Source organism: Nycticebus coucang, chromosome 11, assembly GCF_027406575.1.
Source record: "Nycticebus coucang isolate mNycCou1 chromosome 11, mNycCou1.pri, whole genome shotgun sequence".
Classification (NCBI taxonomy): Eukaryota; Metazoa; Chordata; class Mammalia; order Primates; family Lorisidae; genus Nycticebus; species Nycticebus coucang.
Window position 1 is genome coordinate 58,898,739 of NC_069790.1, and position 19,484 is coordinate 58,918,222.

General features: G+C 38.7%; 1 protein-coding gene across 4 annotated transcripts in view; it reads right to left on the reverse strand.

Moving 5' to 3' along the window:
• Positions 1 to 19,484, reverse strand: part of ANKIB1 (ankyrin repeat and IBR domain containing 1) — a 192,321-nt gene that overhangs the window by 140,999 nt on the left and 31,838 nt on the right. The window lies entirely within an intron of this gene.

Consider the following 19,484-nt stretch of genomic DNA (forward strand, 5'->3'; position numbering starts at 1 on the left):
CAGAACAGATCTGGGACAGAAATGTAGGCCCCATGAGTAAAGGGTCTGCCTTAGGCAGTACCAGCCTGGGCAGAGCACGGGGACTAGAATACACAGGCACAGAGCCGGCAGATTCCCAGGGCAGGGCTGACCCAGAGGACTGCTTTCCGGAGCCTAAGATGCACCTAGCCCACAGGGGATCATTAGCTGAGAAAAGGAGGGCAGGCAGACGCTGGAAATGACAGCTAACCGTGCTGCTCCAATACAAACTGCAGCCAAGACCGGGCAGCGGCAGAGACAGGGCCTGAGTTGCAGGTTCTATGAACTCAGTGTCTGTTCTGTCAGTAAAATGAATCAGGGGCGGGGCTGAAACCAAGTGAACAGCCCCAGCCTTCATTAAGCACCCAAGGTTGTCATGCCTTACTTCCCCTGCCGGATAGTGGCACAGAGCAGCAGCCTGGCTGAGGAGACATAGATCTCCCTGTGATTCAGGCAGGTGCAAAGCCCTGGAGTATGTGCTCATTGGAGGCAACTGGAGTATGTGCTAATTGGAGGCAACTGAATCACAGCCCTGCGGGGTTATCAGTGACTGGGTGTGACAGAGGGGCAAGGTGGGAAAGGAGGCATCAACCTTCCCAGACTAATCTGTTTGCTGGGTGGGACCTCCTGACCTCACGGAGCACCAGAGCAAGTCATATTTGAGTTGTCAGCAGACCCCTGCAGTAACCCCTAGTTACCGGAGACCTTTTGAACTCTCCCACCTGAAACAGGTGCTGAGTGAGCCATTGATTTGGACCTCCTGAACTGTGACAATCACCTGGGGATTATCCAAGTGGTACCCTGGTTGTGTTGTTGTAAGGTGGCTTGATATTCCATTTCCAATTGTTGCCTGTAGGAGGCGGGGTGACTTAATTGCTGGTAATTCTCCATAGCTGAAACTTCAACCTAGAGTAACTGACTCGCTAGGGTAGGACAGAGACCAGCTGAAAACAAGACAGAGCCACTTAGCCCTACCACACCAAGCAGGTCCCCAGTTTCTAAGGCTGTAGCACAGTACGGGTCCTCAGCAAAAAAACTCTGGTAACACGAATAACCAGAGTAAATCAACCCCCCCCCCCAAGGAAAGATATGGCAGACGCAACTGAAGATCCCATTCATAAACAGTTGGCTGAGATGTCAGAAATCAAATTCAGATTTGGATTGCAAACAAGATTAACAGAATGAAGGAAAAGTTGGAATTAGAAATTCCAGGAGCAACTTAAAAGTTGACTCAAGAATTCAACGAATTTAAAGACAAAAGCACCAAAGATTTGGACACATTGAGAAAAGAATTTGCAGCCCTCAAAGATCTGAAAAATATAGTAGAATCCCTCAGTAACAGACTAGAATAAGCAGAAAAAGAATTTATGATATTGAAGACAAAGATTTTTAACGCTCACGAACACTCAGAGAGGAAGAGAAATGAAGAGCAAAAACAGATCATTTTGTCAGAGAGCTCTAGGATAATTCGAAGAAAGCTAATATTCTAGGATAATTCGAAGAAAGCTAATATTCGTCTTATAGGAATCCCTGAAAGCAAAGAAAGTGGCTTCGCAAGGCACAGAAGCTCTTCTCCATGAAATTATGAAAGAGAATTTTCCAGACATGCCAAGAGATTCTGAAATTCAGATAGCAGACAGTTTCAGAACCCCAGCACGACTCAACCCGAATAATACATCCCCCAGGCACATCATAATTAACTTCACTAAAGTTAATATGAAGGAGAAAATTCTGAAAGCAGCCAGATGCAAGAAAACCATAACCTACAAAGGGAAGAATATTAGAATGACTACAGATCTCTCTGCTGAAACCTTTCAAGCTAGAAGAGGGTAGTCATGGACTTATAATCTCCTATAACAAAATAAATTTCAACCCAGGATCCTGTATCCAGCTAAACTGAGTTTCATTTATGATGGAGAAATTAAGTATTTTAATGACATTCACATGTTGAAGAAATTTGCCATAACTAAACCAGCTCTCCAGGGTATTTTCAGACCTATCCTCCATAATGATCAGCACGATCCTCTACCACAAAAGTAAACTCACTTAGAAACTTTTCATCAAACTCCAACTTCTGCAGTGGCGAAAGGATTAAATATGTCCACTGGGCTTTCGAAAAACTCGATACCCAAAATTCTCCCAGGCTTATCAATATTCTCCATTAATGTGGATGACTTAAATTGTCCACTAAAGAGGCACAGACTGGATGACTGGATACAAAAACTCAGGCCAGATATTTGCTGCATACAAGAATCTCTTCTTACCTTAAAAGATAAATATAGACTCAGAATGAAGGGATGGTCGTCTATATTTCAGGCAAATAGAAATCAGAAAAAAGCAGGTGTTGCGATTCTATTTGCAGATACAATAGGCTTTACCATCAAAAGTAAGGAAGGATAAGGACGGTCACTTCATATATGTTAAGGGTAATACTCAATATGATGAGATTTCAATTATTAATATTTATGCACCCAACCTTAATGTGCCTCAATTTATAAGAGAAACTCTAACAGACATGAGCAACGAACGTGATTTCCTCCAGCTCCATAATAGTCAGAGATTTTAACACTCCTTTGGCAGTGTTCGATAGCTCCTCCAAGAAGAAGCTGAGCAAAGAAATTTTAGATTTAAACTTAACCATTCAACATTTGGATTTAACAGACATCTACAGAACATTTGATCCCAACAAAACTGAATACACATTCTTCTCATCAGCCCACGGAATATAGTCCAAAATCAATCACATCTTAGGTCACAAGTCTAACCTCAGTAAATTTAAAAGAATACAAATAATTCCTTGCATCTTCTCAGACCACCATGGAATAAAAGTTGAACTCAGTAACAACAGGAATCTGCATACTCATACAAAAACATGGAAGTTAAATAACCTAATTCTGAATGATAGCTGGGTTATAGACGAGATTAAGAAGGAAATTACCAAATTTTTGGAACAAAATGACGATTAAGACATGAATTATCAGAACCTCTGGGATACTGCAGTCCTAAGAGGGAAGTTTATAGCACTGTAAGCCTTTCTCAAGAGAATGGAAAGAGAGGAAGTCAACAACTTTATGGGACATCTCGAGCAACTGGAAAAGGAAGAACATTCAAACTCCAAACCCAGTAGAAGAAAAGAAATAATCAAAATTAGAGCAGAATTAAATGAAATTGAAAACAAAAGGATTATACAACAGATCAATAAATTTAAAAGTTGTTTTTTTGAAAAGGTCAATAAAATAGATAAACCTCTGGCAAACCTAATTAGAAGTAGAAGAGTAAAATCTCTAATTTCTTCAATCAGAAATGATAAAGGCCAATACTAACAGACTCCTCAGAAATTCAAAAAATTATTAATATTATAAGAAACTTTATTCTCAGAAATATGAAAATTATGAAGGAAATTGACCAATACTTGGAAGCACATCACCTTCCAAGACTTTGCCAGAATCAAGTGGAAATGTTGAACAGGCCTATATCAAGTTTTGAAATAGCATCAACCATACAAATTCTCCCTAAAAAGAAAATCCCGGGACCAGATGCCTTAACATCAGAATTCTACCAAACCTTTAAAGAGGAACAAGTAGTTATATTATTCAACCTTTTCCAAAATATAGAAAAAGAAGGACTACTACCCAACACGTTCTATGAAGCAAACATCACCCTGATCCCCAAACCAGGAAAAGACCCAAGAGGAAAAGAAAATTATAGACCAATATCACTAATGAATATTGATGCAAAAATATTCAATAAGATCCTAACAAACAGAATCCAGCAAAGCAACACATCAAACAAATTATACATCATGATCAAGTGGGTAAGATCCCAGGGTCTCAAGGCTGGTTCAATATACGTAAATCTATAAATATAATACAGCACATAAAGAAATTTTAAAAAGGACCATATGATTCTCTCAATTGATGCAGAAAAAGCTTTTGATGATATCCAGCATCCTTTCATGATCTGAACACTTAAGAAAACTGGTATAGAAGGGACATTTCTTAAACTGATAGAGGCCATCTACAGCAAACCCACAGCCAATATCGTATTGAATGGAGTTAAATTGGAATCATTTCCACTCAGATCAGGAACCAGACAAGGCTGCCCATTGTCTCCATTGCTCGCTAACATTGTAATGGAAGTTTTAGCCATCGCAATTAGGGAAGAAAGGCGATCAAGGGTATCCACATAGGGTCAGAAGAGATCAAACTCTTGCTCTTCGCAGATGATATGATTGTGTATCTGGAAAACACCAGGGATTCTACTACAAAACTCTTAGAAGTGATCAAGGAATACAGCAGCATCTCAGGTTACAAAATCAACGTTCATAAATCGGTAGCCTTTATGTATACCAACAATAGTCAAGCTGAAAAAACAGTCAAGGACTCTATTCCATTCACACTAGTGCCAAAGAAGAGGAAATATTTGGGAGTTTATCTAACAAAGGACGTGAAAGATCTCTATAAAGAGAACTATGAAACTCTAAGAAAAGAAATAGCTGAAGACGTTAAGAAATGGAAAAACATACCATGCTCATGGCTGGGAAGAATCAACATTGTTAAAATGTCCATATTACCCAAAGCAATATACAATTTTAATGCAATCCCTATTAAAGCTCCACTGTCAGACTTTAAAGATCTCAAAAAAATAATACTTCATTTTATATGGAATCAGAAAAAACCTTGAATAGCCAAGACATTACTTAAGAAATAAAAGCAAAGCAGGAGGAATCACAGTACCAGACCTCAGACTATACTATCAATCAATAGTGATCAAAACAGCATGGTACTGGCACAAAACTGAGAGGTGGATGTCTGGAACAGAACAGAGAACCAAGAGACAAATCCAGCTACTTACCATTATTTGATCTTTGACAAGCCAGTTAAAAACATTCAGTGGGGAAAAGATTCCCTATTTAACAAATGGTGGTGGATGAACTGGCTGGCGAACTGTACAAGACTGAAACTGGACCCACACCTTTCACCATTAACTAAGCTATACGCTCACTGGATTAAAGATTTACACTTAAGATATGAAACTATAAAAATAGTAGAAGAACGTGCAGGGAAGACTCTTAAAGAAATCGGCCTGGGCATATATGAGAAGGACCCCCTGAGCAATTGAAGTAGCATCAAAAATACACTACTGGGACCTGATCAAATTAAAAAGCTTCTGCACAGCCAAGAACACAGCAAGTAAAGCAAGCAGACTGCCCTCAGAATGGGAGAAGATATTTACAGGTTATTTTGCTGGTTTAATAGTTTAATAAAGGTTTAATAACCAGAATCCACAGAGAACTCAAACGTATTAGCAAGAAAACAACAAGTGATCCCATCTCAGGCTGGGCAAGGGACTTAAAGATAAACTTCTCTGAAGAAGACAGGCACACAGCACATGAAAAAATGCTCATCATCCCTAATTTTCAGAGAAATGCAAATCGAAACTACTTTGACATGTCATCTAACTCTAGTAAGATTAGCCTGTATCACAAAATCTCAAGGTTAGAGATGTTGGCGTGGAAGTGGAGAAGAGGGAACACTTCTACACCGCTGGTGGGAATGCAAACTAATACGTTCCTTTTGGAAAGATGTTTGGAGAACACTTAGAGATCCAAAAATAGACCTGCCACTCGATCCTACAATTCCTCTACTAGGTATATACCCAGAAGACTAAAAATCACATTTTAACAAAGATATTTGTACCAGAATGTTTACTGCAGCCCAATTCATAATTGCTAAGTCATGGAAGAAGCCAAAGTGCCCATCGATTCACGAATGGATTAATAAATTGTGGTATATGTACACCATGGAATATTATGCAGCCTTAAAGAAAGATGGAGACTTTACCTCTTTCATGTTTACATGGATGGAGCTGGAACATATTCTTCTTAGCAAAGTATCTCAAGAATGGAAGAAAAAGTATCCAATATACTCAGCCCTACTATAAACTAATTTATAGCTTTCATATGAAAGCTATAACCCAATTATAACCTATGAATATGGGGAAAGGGGAAAGGGAGGGAAAGGGAGGGTGAAGGAAGGGTGGAGGGAGAGTAATTGGCGGGACCACACCTACAGTGCATCTTATAAGGGTACATGTGAAACTTACTAAACGTAGAATATAAATGTCTTAACACAATAGGTAAAAAAATGCCAGGAAGGCTATGTTAACCAGTGTGATGAAAATATGTCAAATGGTATATAAAACCAGTGTATAGTGCCCCATGATTGCATTAATGTACGCACCTATGACTTAATAATAAATTAAAAAAAAAAAGAAATGTATACCAGGGAATACTATTCAGCCATAAAAAAGATGGAGAGACTACATCTATTTACTTGGATGGAACTGAAGTGACTCTCAGTAGAGTGTCACAAGAATAGAAATGGAAGTATTCAATGTACTTAATACTAACATGAAACCAGTAGAAAAACAACTGCATACTCCTATGAGAGAAAAACACAGGTATATTCATGGGGGGAGGGAGGGAGCAGTAGGAAAAGAGGAAAGGGTTAGGAGGCAGGGAATATGCTAGGTAAGCTCTCACCTAAAGGACACAATGTAAGGGCGTACAGCACACCCCTGGATAAGAGTTCAACTACAACTTGAACTTTACCTTAGAAATGTAAACAATGTAACATAATCATTTGTACCCTCATATTACTCTGAAATTAAAAAACAAACAAACAAACAAAAAAAACAAAAAAAATTACAGATGACACACACAAGGGGAATACATCCCATACTCATAGACCGGTAAAAAAACATCATTAAAACGTCCACACTGCCCAAAGTGATTCAAAGATTCAATATAATCCCCATCCAAATACCAACATCATATTTCATAGACCTAGAAAATATAATTCTTTGTTTCATTTGGGACCAAAAGAACCCAAATAGTGAAAGCAATCTTAAGCTAAAAGAAAAAATTTGGAGGGATCACATTATCTGACTTCAAATTATAATAGAAGGCTACAATAATAAAAAACAGCATGATGCCTATATAAAAATGGAGAAATAGATCAATGGAACAGAATAGAGAACCCAGAAATAAAACCATCTTCCTACAACCAACTGATCCCTGACAAAGCAGACACCAACATACATTGGAGAAAGGGAAGTCATATTCAATAAATCAGAGGTCCTCAAACTGCGACCCGCGTGCCAGATGAGATGGTGTGATTGTATTTGTTCTTATTTTGTTTTTTTTTTACTTCAAAATAAGATATGTGCAGTGTGCATAGGAATTTGTTCATAGTTTTTTTTTTTAAACTATAGTCCGGCCCTCCAACGGTCTGAGGGTCAGTGAATTGGCCCCCTGTTTAAAAAGTTTGAGGACGCCTGCAATAAATGATGCTAGGACGATTGAATAGCCACATGCAGAAGAATGAAACAGGACCACTATCTCTAGCCACACTCAAAAATTAATTCAAGATAGATAAAAGACTTAAATGTAGACATGAAACCCTAAAAGATTTAGAAGAAAACACAGGGGGCGACGCCTGTGGCTCAGTGAGTAGGGCGCCGGCCCCATATGCCGAGGGTGGCGGGTTCAAACCCAGCCCCGGCCAAACTGCAACAACAACAAAAAAAATAGCCGGGCGTTGTGGCGGGCGCCTGTAGTCCCAGCTGCTCGGGAGGCTGAGGCAAGAGAATCGCGTAAGCCCAAGAGTTAGAGGTTGCTGTGAGCCGTGTGACGCCATGGCACTCTACCCGAGGGTGGTACAGTGAGACTCTGTCTCTACAAAAAAAAAAAAAAAAAGAAGAAAACACAGGAAAAAAATCTTCTAGACATCAATGTAGGCAAAAAAATTATGACTAAGACCCCAAAGGCAAACACAACGTGTCTATAAAGTTCATGTGCAATTTTAAAATAGTTTAATGTTTTAAGCTATCTTAAATTACACATGAACTTTACGGACACCCTTTATAGGAGCAACAACAATAAAAAAATAGATGGGTTTAATTAAAGTGAAAAGCTTCTGTGTAGCAAAGGAAATAATCAGTAAACAACCTACAGAATTGGAGAGAACTTTTGCAAACTATAAATCCAATAGGTTAAAGCCAAGATCTACAAAGAACTCAAACACATCAGCAAGAAAAAAAAAATCAATTGAATTAAAAAAAAGCAAAAGATGTAAAAAGAAGTTTTGCAAAAGAAGATAAATGGCCAAAAAACATTAAGAAATGTTTAACATCACTAATCATCAGAGAAATACAAATAAAAACCACAGATACCAACTTACCCCTGTCAGAATGGCCATCATTAAAGTCAAAAAATAACATGCTATCAGGGATGCAGAAAGAAAGGAACACTTATACACTATTGGTAGGACTGCAAATGATCATAACGTCTGTGGAAAACAGTAAGGACATTCTTCAAGGATATAAATGTAGACTTACCATTTGATCCAGCACTCTTACTACTAGATATCTTTTCAAAGAAAAGAAGTCATTTTATCAAAAAGACACTTGGCCTTGAATGTATATTGCAACACAATTCACAACTGCAAAGATGTAGAATCAATGTAATTGTCCATCAATTTCATGAGTAGATAAAGGAAATGTGGTACTTATATACCATGGAGTACTATTCAGCCAAAAAAAAAATTTTTTTAAATTAAATAATGCTGTTTATAGCAACTTAGATAGACCTGGAGCCCATCACCTTAAGTGAAGTATCTCAGGAATGGAAAAACAAACGCCACATGTACTCTCTAATGAATGGGGGCTAAACTATGGGCACACATGAGCACAAATAGAGCCTTTGAAAATTTTTGTTTTGGGGTGGCGCTTCTCAGTGAGTAGGGCACTGGCCCCATATACAGAGGGTGGAGGGTTTGAACCCAGCCCCAGCCAAACTGCAACAAAAAATAGCCATGGGTTTGTGGCAGGCACCTGTAGTCCCAGCTACTCTGGAGGCTGAGGGAAGAGTATTGCTTGAGCTCAAGAGTTTGAGACTGCTGTGGCACTCAACCCAGGGCAACAGAGACTCTGTCTCAAACAAACAAACAAACAACAACAACAACAACAACAACAAAAAACCAGCAAGAGGATTAGGCCTACAGGACAAAGTTTGCCAATCCTTGGTTTAGTGGAACAAGAGCAACAAAGCAGAACAATGTGAGTGGGAACCCACATCCACTCCTAGTTCTTCACAAATCACTTAATTTCTGTACCTCAATTTCCTCATCATAAATCTACACTTTCTCATTTATTAGGTGTCTGATCTTTACAAAGGTAAAAAACTACATAGATACTTGTATATGCATTTTCAACTTTATTCTCTGCAAAAATTAATTCCATTTTCATGATTTTTCTAGGTCACTGAAAGTATTAAAGTTCTCTCCTATGTACCTGCACTTAACAAACACAGTCATGCATTATTTAATGTACAGATACAGTCTCATAAATGCATCATCAGGTGATTTTGTTGTGCAAAATCTTACACAAGTCTATAGTCCTATTACACATCTAGACTATATAATACCCTACTGCTCCTAGGCTACAAACCGGTACAGCATGTTCTGTACTGAATAGTGTAAGCGGTTGTAACACAGTAATAAGTAGTTGTGTATCTAAACATAGCTAAACACAGGAAAGGTACAGTAAAAATATGGTTTAACAGATAAAAAATGTACATTTGAATTACGCTGAATGAAGATTTTGGACTGGAAGTTATTTTGGGTGAGTCAGTGGGTAAATGGTGAGTAAACGTGAAGGCAAAGGACATTATTGTACAGTACAGTAGACTATTTGCTGTACACTTAAGCTACACTAAATTTATCTTTAAAAAGTAATTGCACATGGCTCAGCACCTGTAGCTCAGCAGCTAGGGTGCCAGCCACATGCACTGGGACTGATGGATTTCAAACCAGCCCAGGCCTGGCAAACAACAATGACAACAACAACAACAACAACAACAACAACAACAACAACAAAATAGCCGGGTGTTATGGCGGGCATATGTAGTCCCACCTACTTGGGAGGCTGAGGCAAGAGAATTGCTTAAGCCCAAGAGTTTGAGGATACTGTGAGCTGTAATGTCATAGCACTCTATCGAGGGTACCATAGTGAGACTCTATTTCTTTTTTTTTTTGCACTTTTTTTTGGCCGGGGCTGGGTTTGAACCCACCACCTGCGGCATATGGGGCCGGCACCCTACTCCTTTGAGCCACAGGCGCTGCCCGAGACTCTATTTCAAAAAACAAACAAAAAAAGTAATTGCACAATATTACAAGGTCACTTGGCAATAAAGATTTTTCAACTCAACTATATATAATCTTATGAAACCAGTGTCCTATGTCATTATGGAACATGTAAACATATGCCCAAAAGTCACCTATAAAACAGCCATACCCAGGAAAATGGGAAATTATAGCTAAATGTACCTTTATTTACAAAATACTCATTACAAAATGATACAAAGAAGTGGCCAACATGCAAAGAATATTTTGCAAATAAAGGTACATTTAGCTACAATTTCCCATTTTCCCTGTGTATGGTGACTTTAGGGGCAACTTTAGGACACTCTGTATATTAAATGAAAGTGACACAGAACTCATAAGTATAAAACCTGGAGCAGGAGATTGACCTCACACTGGCAATATACAACACATACACACACGTACACATACACATTCCACTTTGGAAGCAAGCAAAGAGGTCTTAGTCTGAAATGTTGCTAAAAATGAAATCTGGTTTAAGAGATTTGAGGTTTAGCATGCCAAACTGCATATTAAGTTGAAGTGCAGGATGGCTTTACTCTGAAAGAAGCTAGTTAATACACACAGTCTACAGGAAAACTTCCAAGTATTAGAGAGCAGTGAAAATGATCTGAGCTAATGAAGTTCTTTTCTTTGTAAAAAGAAAAAGAAAGCAACTTCCCTATAATATGCATTACAGAATTAAAATTCACTTTTCTGTTATTCTGCTATCTTAATAGGGCAGCATTCAAAATAAAACGGCTGCGTAAATCCAAAATTATCATGATAGTAATAAGAAAAAAAAATGACCAGTTTAGCTGTCTCAGGTTTCTCAGAAAGGAAGGAAAAAGAGATAATCTAACTTCTCTTGGCTTCTCTTGGATAGCTTTTAGATCTACATAGCTTTGACAGTGTAAAAAAGGATCCTAAACTTAGAAAAAGAAGAAATTAAATAGCTGCAAAAAAACTATTTTCAAAAGACCGCTTCTTTCTGCCAAACTGGCAAATGAACACTGAAAATAGCTAGCATAAAGTCCACAAGTAGAAAATTATCCAAACTTGGGATACAACTATTGTATGAAATATCATTCTAACTTTTCCATTTCCTATGAAAACATATAATATTACCTATAATGATCCAGCTTTCCATTTAAGTACATTTTTCTTTCTTTTTTATTTTTTTTGGTAGAGACAGAGTCTCACTTTATGGCCCTCGGGTAGAGTGCCGTGGCCTCACACGGCTCACAGCAAACCCCAAGTCTTGGGCTTACGCGATTCTCTTGCCTCAGCCTCCCAAGCAGCTGGGACAACAGGCGCCCGCCACAACGCCCGGCTATTTTTTTTTTTTTTTTGTAGAGACAGAGTCTCACTTTATGGCCCTCGGTAGAGTGCCATGGCCTCACACGGCTCACAGCAACCTCCAACTCCTGGGCTTAAGCGATTCTCTTTGCCTCAGCCTCCCGAGTAGCTGGGACTACAGGCGCCTGCCACAACGCCCGGCTATTTTTTGTTTGCAGTTTGGCCGGGGCCGGGTTTGAACCCGCCACCCTCGGTATATGGAGCCAGCGCCTTACCGACTGAGTCACAGGCGCCGCCCACGCCCGGCTATTTTCTTGTGGCAGTTTGGCCGGGGCTGGGTTTGAACCCGCCACCCTCAGCATATGGGGCCGGCGCCCTACTCACTGAGCCACAGGCGCCGCCCTTAAGTACATTTTTCAGACAGCTGAAATTTTTCTAGTAATATTTGACTTCCATACATTTGATTTTTCAACTACTCAAAATATTATGTTACATTATACTTTAATTATTATTATTATTTTTTCTTTTTGCTGTTTTTGGCCAGGGCTGGATTTGAACCCACCACTTTTGATATATGGGGCCAGCACCCTACTCCTTTGAGCCACAGGCGCCACCCATTGTACTTTAATTCTTCACAACAGTTTATCAAACTTTTAATTCAGAATTTCATACAGTGACCAAAAAATAAACATTTCGGGCTCTAACGATATGCCAGCAAATAGTTTAATTTTACCACTTTTGGCATCTCTATTTAGTCATCAGCGTTTGCTTTTATAATTTTTGATGTATTGTCTTTATTTTGAAAACATAAGTTAAAATAACTGCAGTTATTGGGAACCCAAGTTCTCAAAGCTGATGTATTTGAGACAAAGGCAAAAATTACTTAGGTCCCTAAAGGTGAACCTTTGGCCTCAACTGAGGCTCTGTAAACTTAAATCAATCACATTTTAAATTAATTACGTATTACATATGTAAGTTTAGAAATTCATAGTTAAATATTATTTTAAAGGGAATCATTAATATCACTGTTTGTAAGCATCATTAAAAGCTTGAGATTTTTTAAAAGCGAACTTTGAGAATCTTATTTTATTATACTTCAGAGAACTGAACTTCTCCCCAATATATCTCTAATAATTAAATCTATACAAAATTAGTACAATTTTATAAAATAATATTAATAGAGAATAACCCCCTTCCTCGAACTACAAACAACAAATATAAAATTATTTAGAATATCTTCACTGGAAAAGACCCAAATTCACTACATACCATTTTAAAGTCAGTTAAGTCTTCCTAATTTTGCTCTGTCCTTCACTGTAAGGTACTATAATAATTTTAGAATTATTACTGTTATGGTGGAAAAATCTAGAAGTATTGTATTGTATCAGAGTATAAAGCTATTTCACTTCTAGAAGCTCTCATTTCTTTTCCTTTGTTATCCCACTGAACATAAGTGAATTAAATTAAACCAAATTTATTCAGTATTACAATATCATTTGTTTGAGGGCTTTCTACTCTACTGTTGAAAAAGAGTTAACATAACTTTAGACCAGGCGTCCTCAAACTGCGGCCCATGGGCCACATGAAACGGTGTGAATTTTATTTGTTCCTGTTTTGTTTTTTACTTCAAAATAAGATATGTGCAGTGTACATAGGAATTTGTTCATAGTTTTTTTTTTTAAACTGTAGTCCGGCCCTCCAACAGTCTGAGGGACAGTGAATTGACCCCCTGTTTAAAAAGTTTGAGGACGCCTGCTTTAGACAGTCATCCTTAGAAAGATCTGCTTGCGGGTGGAACCTGTGCTCAGTGGGTAGGGCGCGGGCCCCATACATGGAGGGTGACAAGTTCAAACCCAGCCCTGGCCATATTGCATCAAAAAAATAGCCTGGTGTTGTGGTGGGCACCTGTAGCCCCAGGTACTCAGGAGGCTGAGGCAAGAGAATCGCCTAAGCCCAGGAGTTGGAGGTTGCTGTGAGCTGTGAGGCCATAACACTCTACCAAGGGTGATAAAGTGATACTGTGTCTCTGAAAAAAAAAAAGAAAGATCTGCTTACAAGACTAGCCCATGGTTGGTGCCTAGAAACTTTTATTTCAGGAAGGTTCCCTGAAATCCACTTTTTTCTAACTGAAAAGAATGGTTCACTGTGCCTGAATTGCTTGAACAAATAATGTGGTATGATATGTTAATATCTGCTTTTCTTTTGGGAGTCTGAAATTTTAATACATGCTAGACAGAAGGTGCCTGTGTAATCAGGTTTCAATAAAAACCTTGAGCATCGCGTCACTAACATGTTATACGTTTCGTCACAAATCAATGCCAGAAGAATTAAACACATCTTGTGTGGCTCCATAAAAAGATTCTTGAAAGCTTGCGCCTGGTTTCCTCTGGGATTCAATCCATGCACCTTTTCCCTTTGTTAATTTTATTTCAAATCCTTTAGTATAAAAAATTTTAGCTGTGAATACAACTATATTCTGAGTCCCATGAGTCTTCTAGGAGGATCACAGAATTTGGAGTAGTCTTCAGGATTCCTGAACAAGGTGGTATTATAAATGGGATTCACCAATCTCAAAAAATATGGTGAAAACACGGTTTGGGAAAAGAAGGAATGAAGAGGTGTATGAAGAATATGACAAACCTTTGGTGCCTGGGTAACTATATAGTTACCCATGATATTAAACAGTAGATGAGCTGCTTTCTGTTGTGACAGGTGTAAATTACCTTTGGAATTTGAAAATAATAGATTCAGTGGTGGAAGAGTTGGCCTGCTTATTCAGTGGCTGCTTTGCCAATGCTGGCTGAGGCAAAGGGAGACAGGAGCACATCATAGGTGGTATCTTTTGTTTTTTGTTCTTTTGTGGCAGATGGGAAGACAAAGAGCCCAAACATTTCCAAAGACAAGCTTTGGGTGGGCTAAAAATATTATAAGTTTACACTGTTATCTCCTCTAAGTGGGCAGAAAAAGGGATAAATCAACTCCTAGAGCTGCATAAGTAAGGGGAGGGCAATGTCCTACAACAGTTTTTTCAGCCTACCTGCTGCTCCACTGACCCATCCCTCTTGCATTCCAGCCACAATCTATACCAAACTCCCAGCCCCACTGCTGCAATCTGAACCTATAAATATGAAATTTACTGCAAGGGGTTTAAATAAATATGTAATTATTATGAGGAAAAAAATTTTTCACAAAATGCTTCTGTATTTGTGGGCATTGCATCTGGATGTATGATAAAACTGATGTAAAAGGTTGTATGCTTATAATTTCATAAATGCTAGACTGAAAAGTAAAATTCAGGTAAAACTGAAAAGAAAAATTCTTTCTCTTTACTTCAGCCAATATAGGCAAAGCAGCCAGGAAAAAAGCCAGCCAACTCTTCTGGTGTTGGATCTTCTACCATTTTCAAATGTCACAGGCCATTTTGTTGCTGGTGAGCAGACTTAAATTCAAACATATTAAATATTAGAATAAGTCTCCACACTGATGATTTTTGCCTATTGAAACTTCTGCAAAAGTGGGCATATAAAAAGAGAAGCAATCTTGGCCAGGCATGATGGCTCATCCCTGTAATCCTAGCACTCTGGGAGACTGAGGCATGATCGCATGAGGTCAGGAGTTTGAAATCAGCCTGAGCAAGAGTGAGACTATCATCTCCACAAAAAATAGAAAAATTGAGCTGGGGCATTGTGCCATGTGCCTATACTATAGTGCCAGCTGCTCCAGAGGTGGAGCCAGTAGGTTTGCTTGAGCCCAAGAGTTTGAGGTTGCAGTGAGCCCTGATGCTACTATATTCTAACCTGGTTGACATAGCCAGATCCGTCTTAAAAAAAAAAAGAGGCAATCTCTAGATATACACACACTTTTAGAGTTTTAAAAACCACTTTTAGTTGCTAATGAGCTTTTATAAAATCAGATGTCTGACCCTTACAGGCTGATGACTTTCCTGCCTGATGTGCTTTTTTGAGTAGGTTGATTTGGATTCTAACAATGACCAGATAAAAAGGGATTAAGAAAGCCTTGCTTATCACTTGGACTTAGAACACAATTCTATGGCTTTCCTGCTGCAGAAGACTAGCTGTTAACTTTTTTTGAATTCTGAATTCATACGTTCTATTTACCTCTGCCTGACTGTAAGCTCAAATAGGGTATGTCTGATATAGGCCTTTCAGCCTCAGCATGAGCTCTATTGAACTGAAAGTAGGCATAAGCTCAATGAACAGAACTTAGACTCAAGGATTGTTGCAGATTTAAGACACCCCTCTGTGGGCCTTAAGCTATGAAAAACATCAATGGATACCAGCTGGATTGTCTGGGTTGCATCCAAATACTCACAGGAAAGGGATTATTCTCAAATGGGACAATCTAAAATTGGGCTGCTAATTGAATCTGTTTTTGATGAAGTGGCTAATTGCATTCCTAACTTGTGATTCCTGCCAAAAGCTACAAGTTGGGGCATATCACAAGGAGTACTTCCCTGAGAAACTAGATTCTAGACTCCCTCTAATGGATGCCTCACTGCTTTTGACTTGTGTTCAGATTCCTGATCACTTGCAATTTACAACAGTGGAATTGTAATTGGACTCTACTTCCCTCATCTTTCTCCTGGTGCTCACTATGTAGTAAGGCAGCTTGATTATGAAATGAAACTTTCCTCAAAAAGGGATTGTATTTTCCTAGGCTGTTCATGCTCACTAGGAAGAAAGAAAAGGAAGTTATATAAGTCCATTATAAAAAATCTTGAAAACTCAGGAGTTAATCCTGACCAATTCCTGAATACAATGTGTCTTTCTGATTAAATTATATAAAAAATATTTTTCTGAGATACTTTAGTTCGTCATGCACTCAACCCTTATGGATTAAAAATTTGGGTGAGAACAAAAGATAACTGAAAAACCATAAAGTTAAAACTTGTGAATGGGACACGCTAATTTTGTAACACCAGATACAAAACAAAACCCTGGCACATAGGGAGGCATGAGAAAGGGCATTAATAATTTTTGTTTTTCAGAACTGTTTTTGGAAGTGTTCCCTTCCCCTGAAGGAAACCTTCCCATGCTGTCTTTCCAAGTATCTTGAGTACCTTCAATTCACACTGACTGGTGAGCCCACAATCATGCTGGACAACCCCGATTAGGGAACAGCACAAGCTAGCCCAGTTCCTGTACTTTCATGCAGAACATCTCTAGATGTCAATCAGACATTATGAAGAGAATGAACTGATATTATGGACAAAACAAACGTGTCTGAAACTGACAGCCTTTATGCAGTTCTGAAACTCAACATTAAACCGAAAAGAACACATGATCCCATCTCAGGGTGGGCAAGGGACTTGAAGAAAAACTTCTCTAAAGAAGACAGATGCACAATCTACAAACACATGAAAAAAAGCTCATCATCCTTAATCATCAGAGAAATGCAAATCAAAACTACTTTGAGATATCACCTAACCCTAGTAAGAGTAGCCCACATAACAAAATCCCAAAACCAGAGATGTTGGCGTGGAGGAAAGGGCACACTTCTACACTGCTGGTGGGAATGCACACTAATACGTTCCTTCTGGAAGGATGTTTGGAGAATACTTAGAGACCTAAAAATAGACCTGTCATTCAATCCTATAATTCCTTTACTAGGTTTATACCCAGAAGAACAAAAATCACAATATAACAAAGACATCTGTACCAGAATGTTTAATGCAGCCCAATTCATAATTGCTAAGTCATGGAAGAAGCCCAAGTGCCCATCGACACACGAATGGATTAGCAAATTGTGGTACATGTATATATACCATGGAATATTATGCAGCCTTAAAGAAAGATGGAGACTTTACCTCTTTCATGTTTACATGGATGGAGCTGGAACATATTCTTCTTAGCAAAGTATCTCAGGAATGGAAGAAAAAGTATCCAATGTACTCAGCCCTACCATGAAGCTAAATTATAGCTTTCACATGAAGGCTATAACCCAACTACATCACAAGACTATGAGGAAAGGGCCAAGGAAGGGGAAGGGAGGGGGGAGGTTTTAGGGTGGAGGGAGGGTAATGAGTGGGGCCACACCTTGGTGCATCTTAGAATGGGTACAGGTGATACTTACTAAAGGCAGAATACAAATGTCTACATACAATAACTAAGAAAATGCCATGAAGGCTACGTTGAACAGTTTGATAAGAATATTTCAGATTGTATATGAAACAAGCACATTGTACCCCTTGATTGCACTAATGTACACAGCTATGATTTAACAATAAAAAAATAAATAAATAAAGAATAAAAAAAATAAAATTCCAAAAAAAAAAAACTGAATCAAGGACTGCATTAGGAATTCTAGGGTAGGAAATTCAGTCATGGAGAGGGCATACCTGAACTATTTAATATAAGTGCTCCTCAACTGAACAATGAGGTGATGTCCCAATGAGGACATTGTAAGTCAAAACCTCCGTAAGTCAAAAAAGCATTTATGCAAATTGACCAAGGAGTTGACAAAAATAAAAAGTATACTGAATGTCCCAATAAACCCATCATAAAGTTGAAAATGTTTAAGTCAAACTATCATAAGTTGGGGGCTGTCTATGTATGTCCTGCTTGAGGTATCCAAACAATTGTGAACTCTTTGTTTCCAAGGGTACTACTATGAGTAGCCTCTGGAACTGTACATCTTTCATGTGCCCTGATTATCATGATACTACTGAAAAGCATACAGGTCACTTTCAATTTAGCCAGATTTATGCTGTGTCTGAACTGATGCCTTAGGCCAGATAAAAAAGAAACTTAAATGAAGAAACTTAAAAAGGAAGCCACCTGCCCTTTTATGATAGACCTCTATAATTAATGAAATTTGTTTTAATTGGCTAAATTCCTGACTTCTAAAGAGAATACCTATTGAGACACCTTGGCCAAGTGTCTAGGGAGGTAGACTGCAGAAAGGTGTTAACACACTAGGCTTGAGACAGTTAACCCCTAGAAAGGCCTGCTTGCAAGATTGGCCCATGATGGGTACCTAGAAACTTAGATATCAGGAAGGTTCTCACCATTCCCTCATTGACAGGAGTGGTTTACCATGCCTAAATTGTTTGAACAATGTGGTGTATGTTAAACATCTACTTTTGGTCTTGAATCTGAATTTTGGTATATTCTAGAAAGAAGGCTCCTATATGACCAGCCTTTAATAAAAACCTTGGGTACTGAGTCTCTAATAAGCTTCCCTGGTAGATGTGTCAAATGTGTTGATGCTAGAGGAATTAAGCACATCTTATATTACTCCATGAGCCCTGGGGAAAATTAGAAGCAATAACACTAAAAAGTACTTGAGTGTCTAAGTATCTAAAATCTATGACTTTAAACTGTAGAGGAAACTTAGCCCTGATCTATACCGTAAGACTCATTTTCTGAGTGGGGCCTATAGCTTAAAGAGTAGGGCGCCGGCCCCATATACTGGAGGTGGCAGGTTCAAACCTGGCTCCAGCCAAAAACTGCAACCACCACCACCAACAAAAAGACTCACTTTCTGCTTGAGAGACCTGGAGAATCACAGGAATGGTACGTGAATTGTGTACATGCAGGAGATCAGAAAACTGGCCTCTAAAGCAGAACATCTATGTGAGGTGTGGCAATGCCAGGCCTAATGGTTATGGGAAAGATTCTCTAGATTCAAAAGGTTTCTAGATACTAGCGGCAGAGCCTTGCTTAAGGTCTGAATTTTGCAAAACAAATTGGAGACATTCTATCTGACACTTTTCCATATTCCCCCTTCAAATGCTAATGTCTGATAAGTAATTTTTAACTACTTTCTCCTGCTTTGTGATAATAAAGACAGACCCAAGGTTAACTCAGGAAGGCTCCTCCCAGAGTTCCTCGTCTCCCCACATATACCCAGACTTTGTGTTAAGCCTCTTCATTCCTCACACCAAGACTCCCCTCATGCGGTTACCCCAGACCCCTTCATTGAACAGTTATATTCTAAATATAG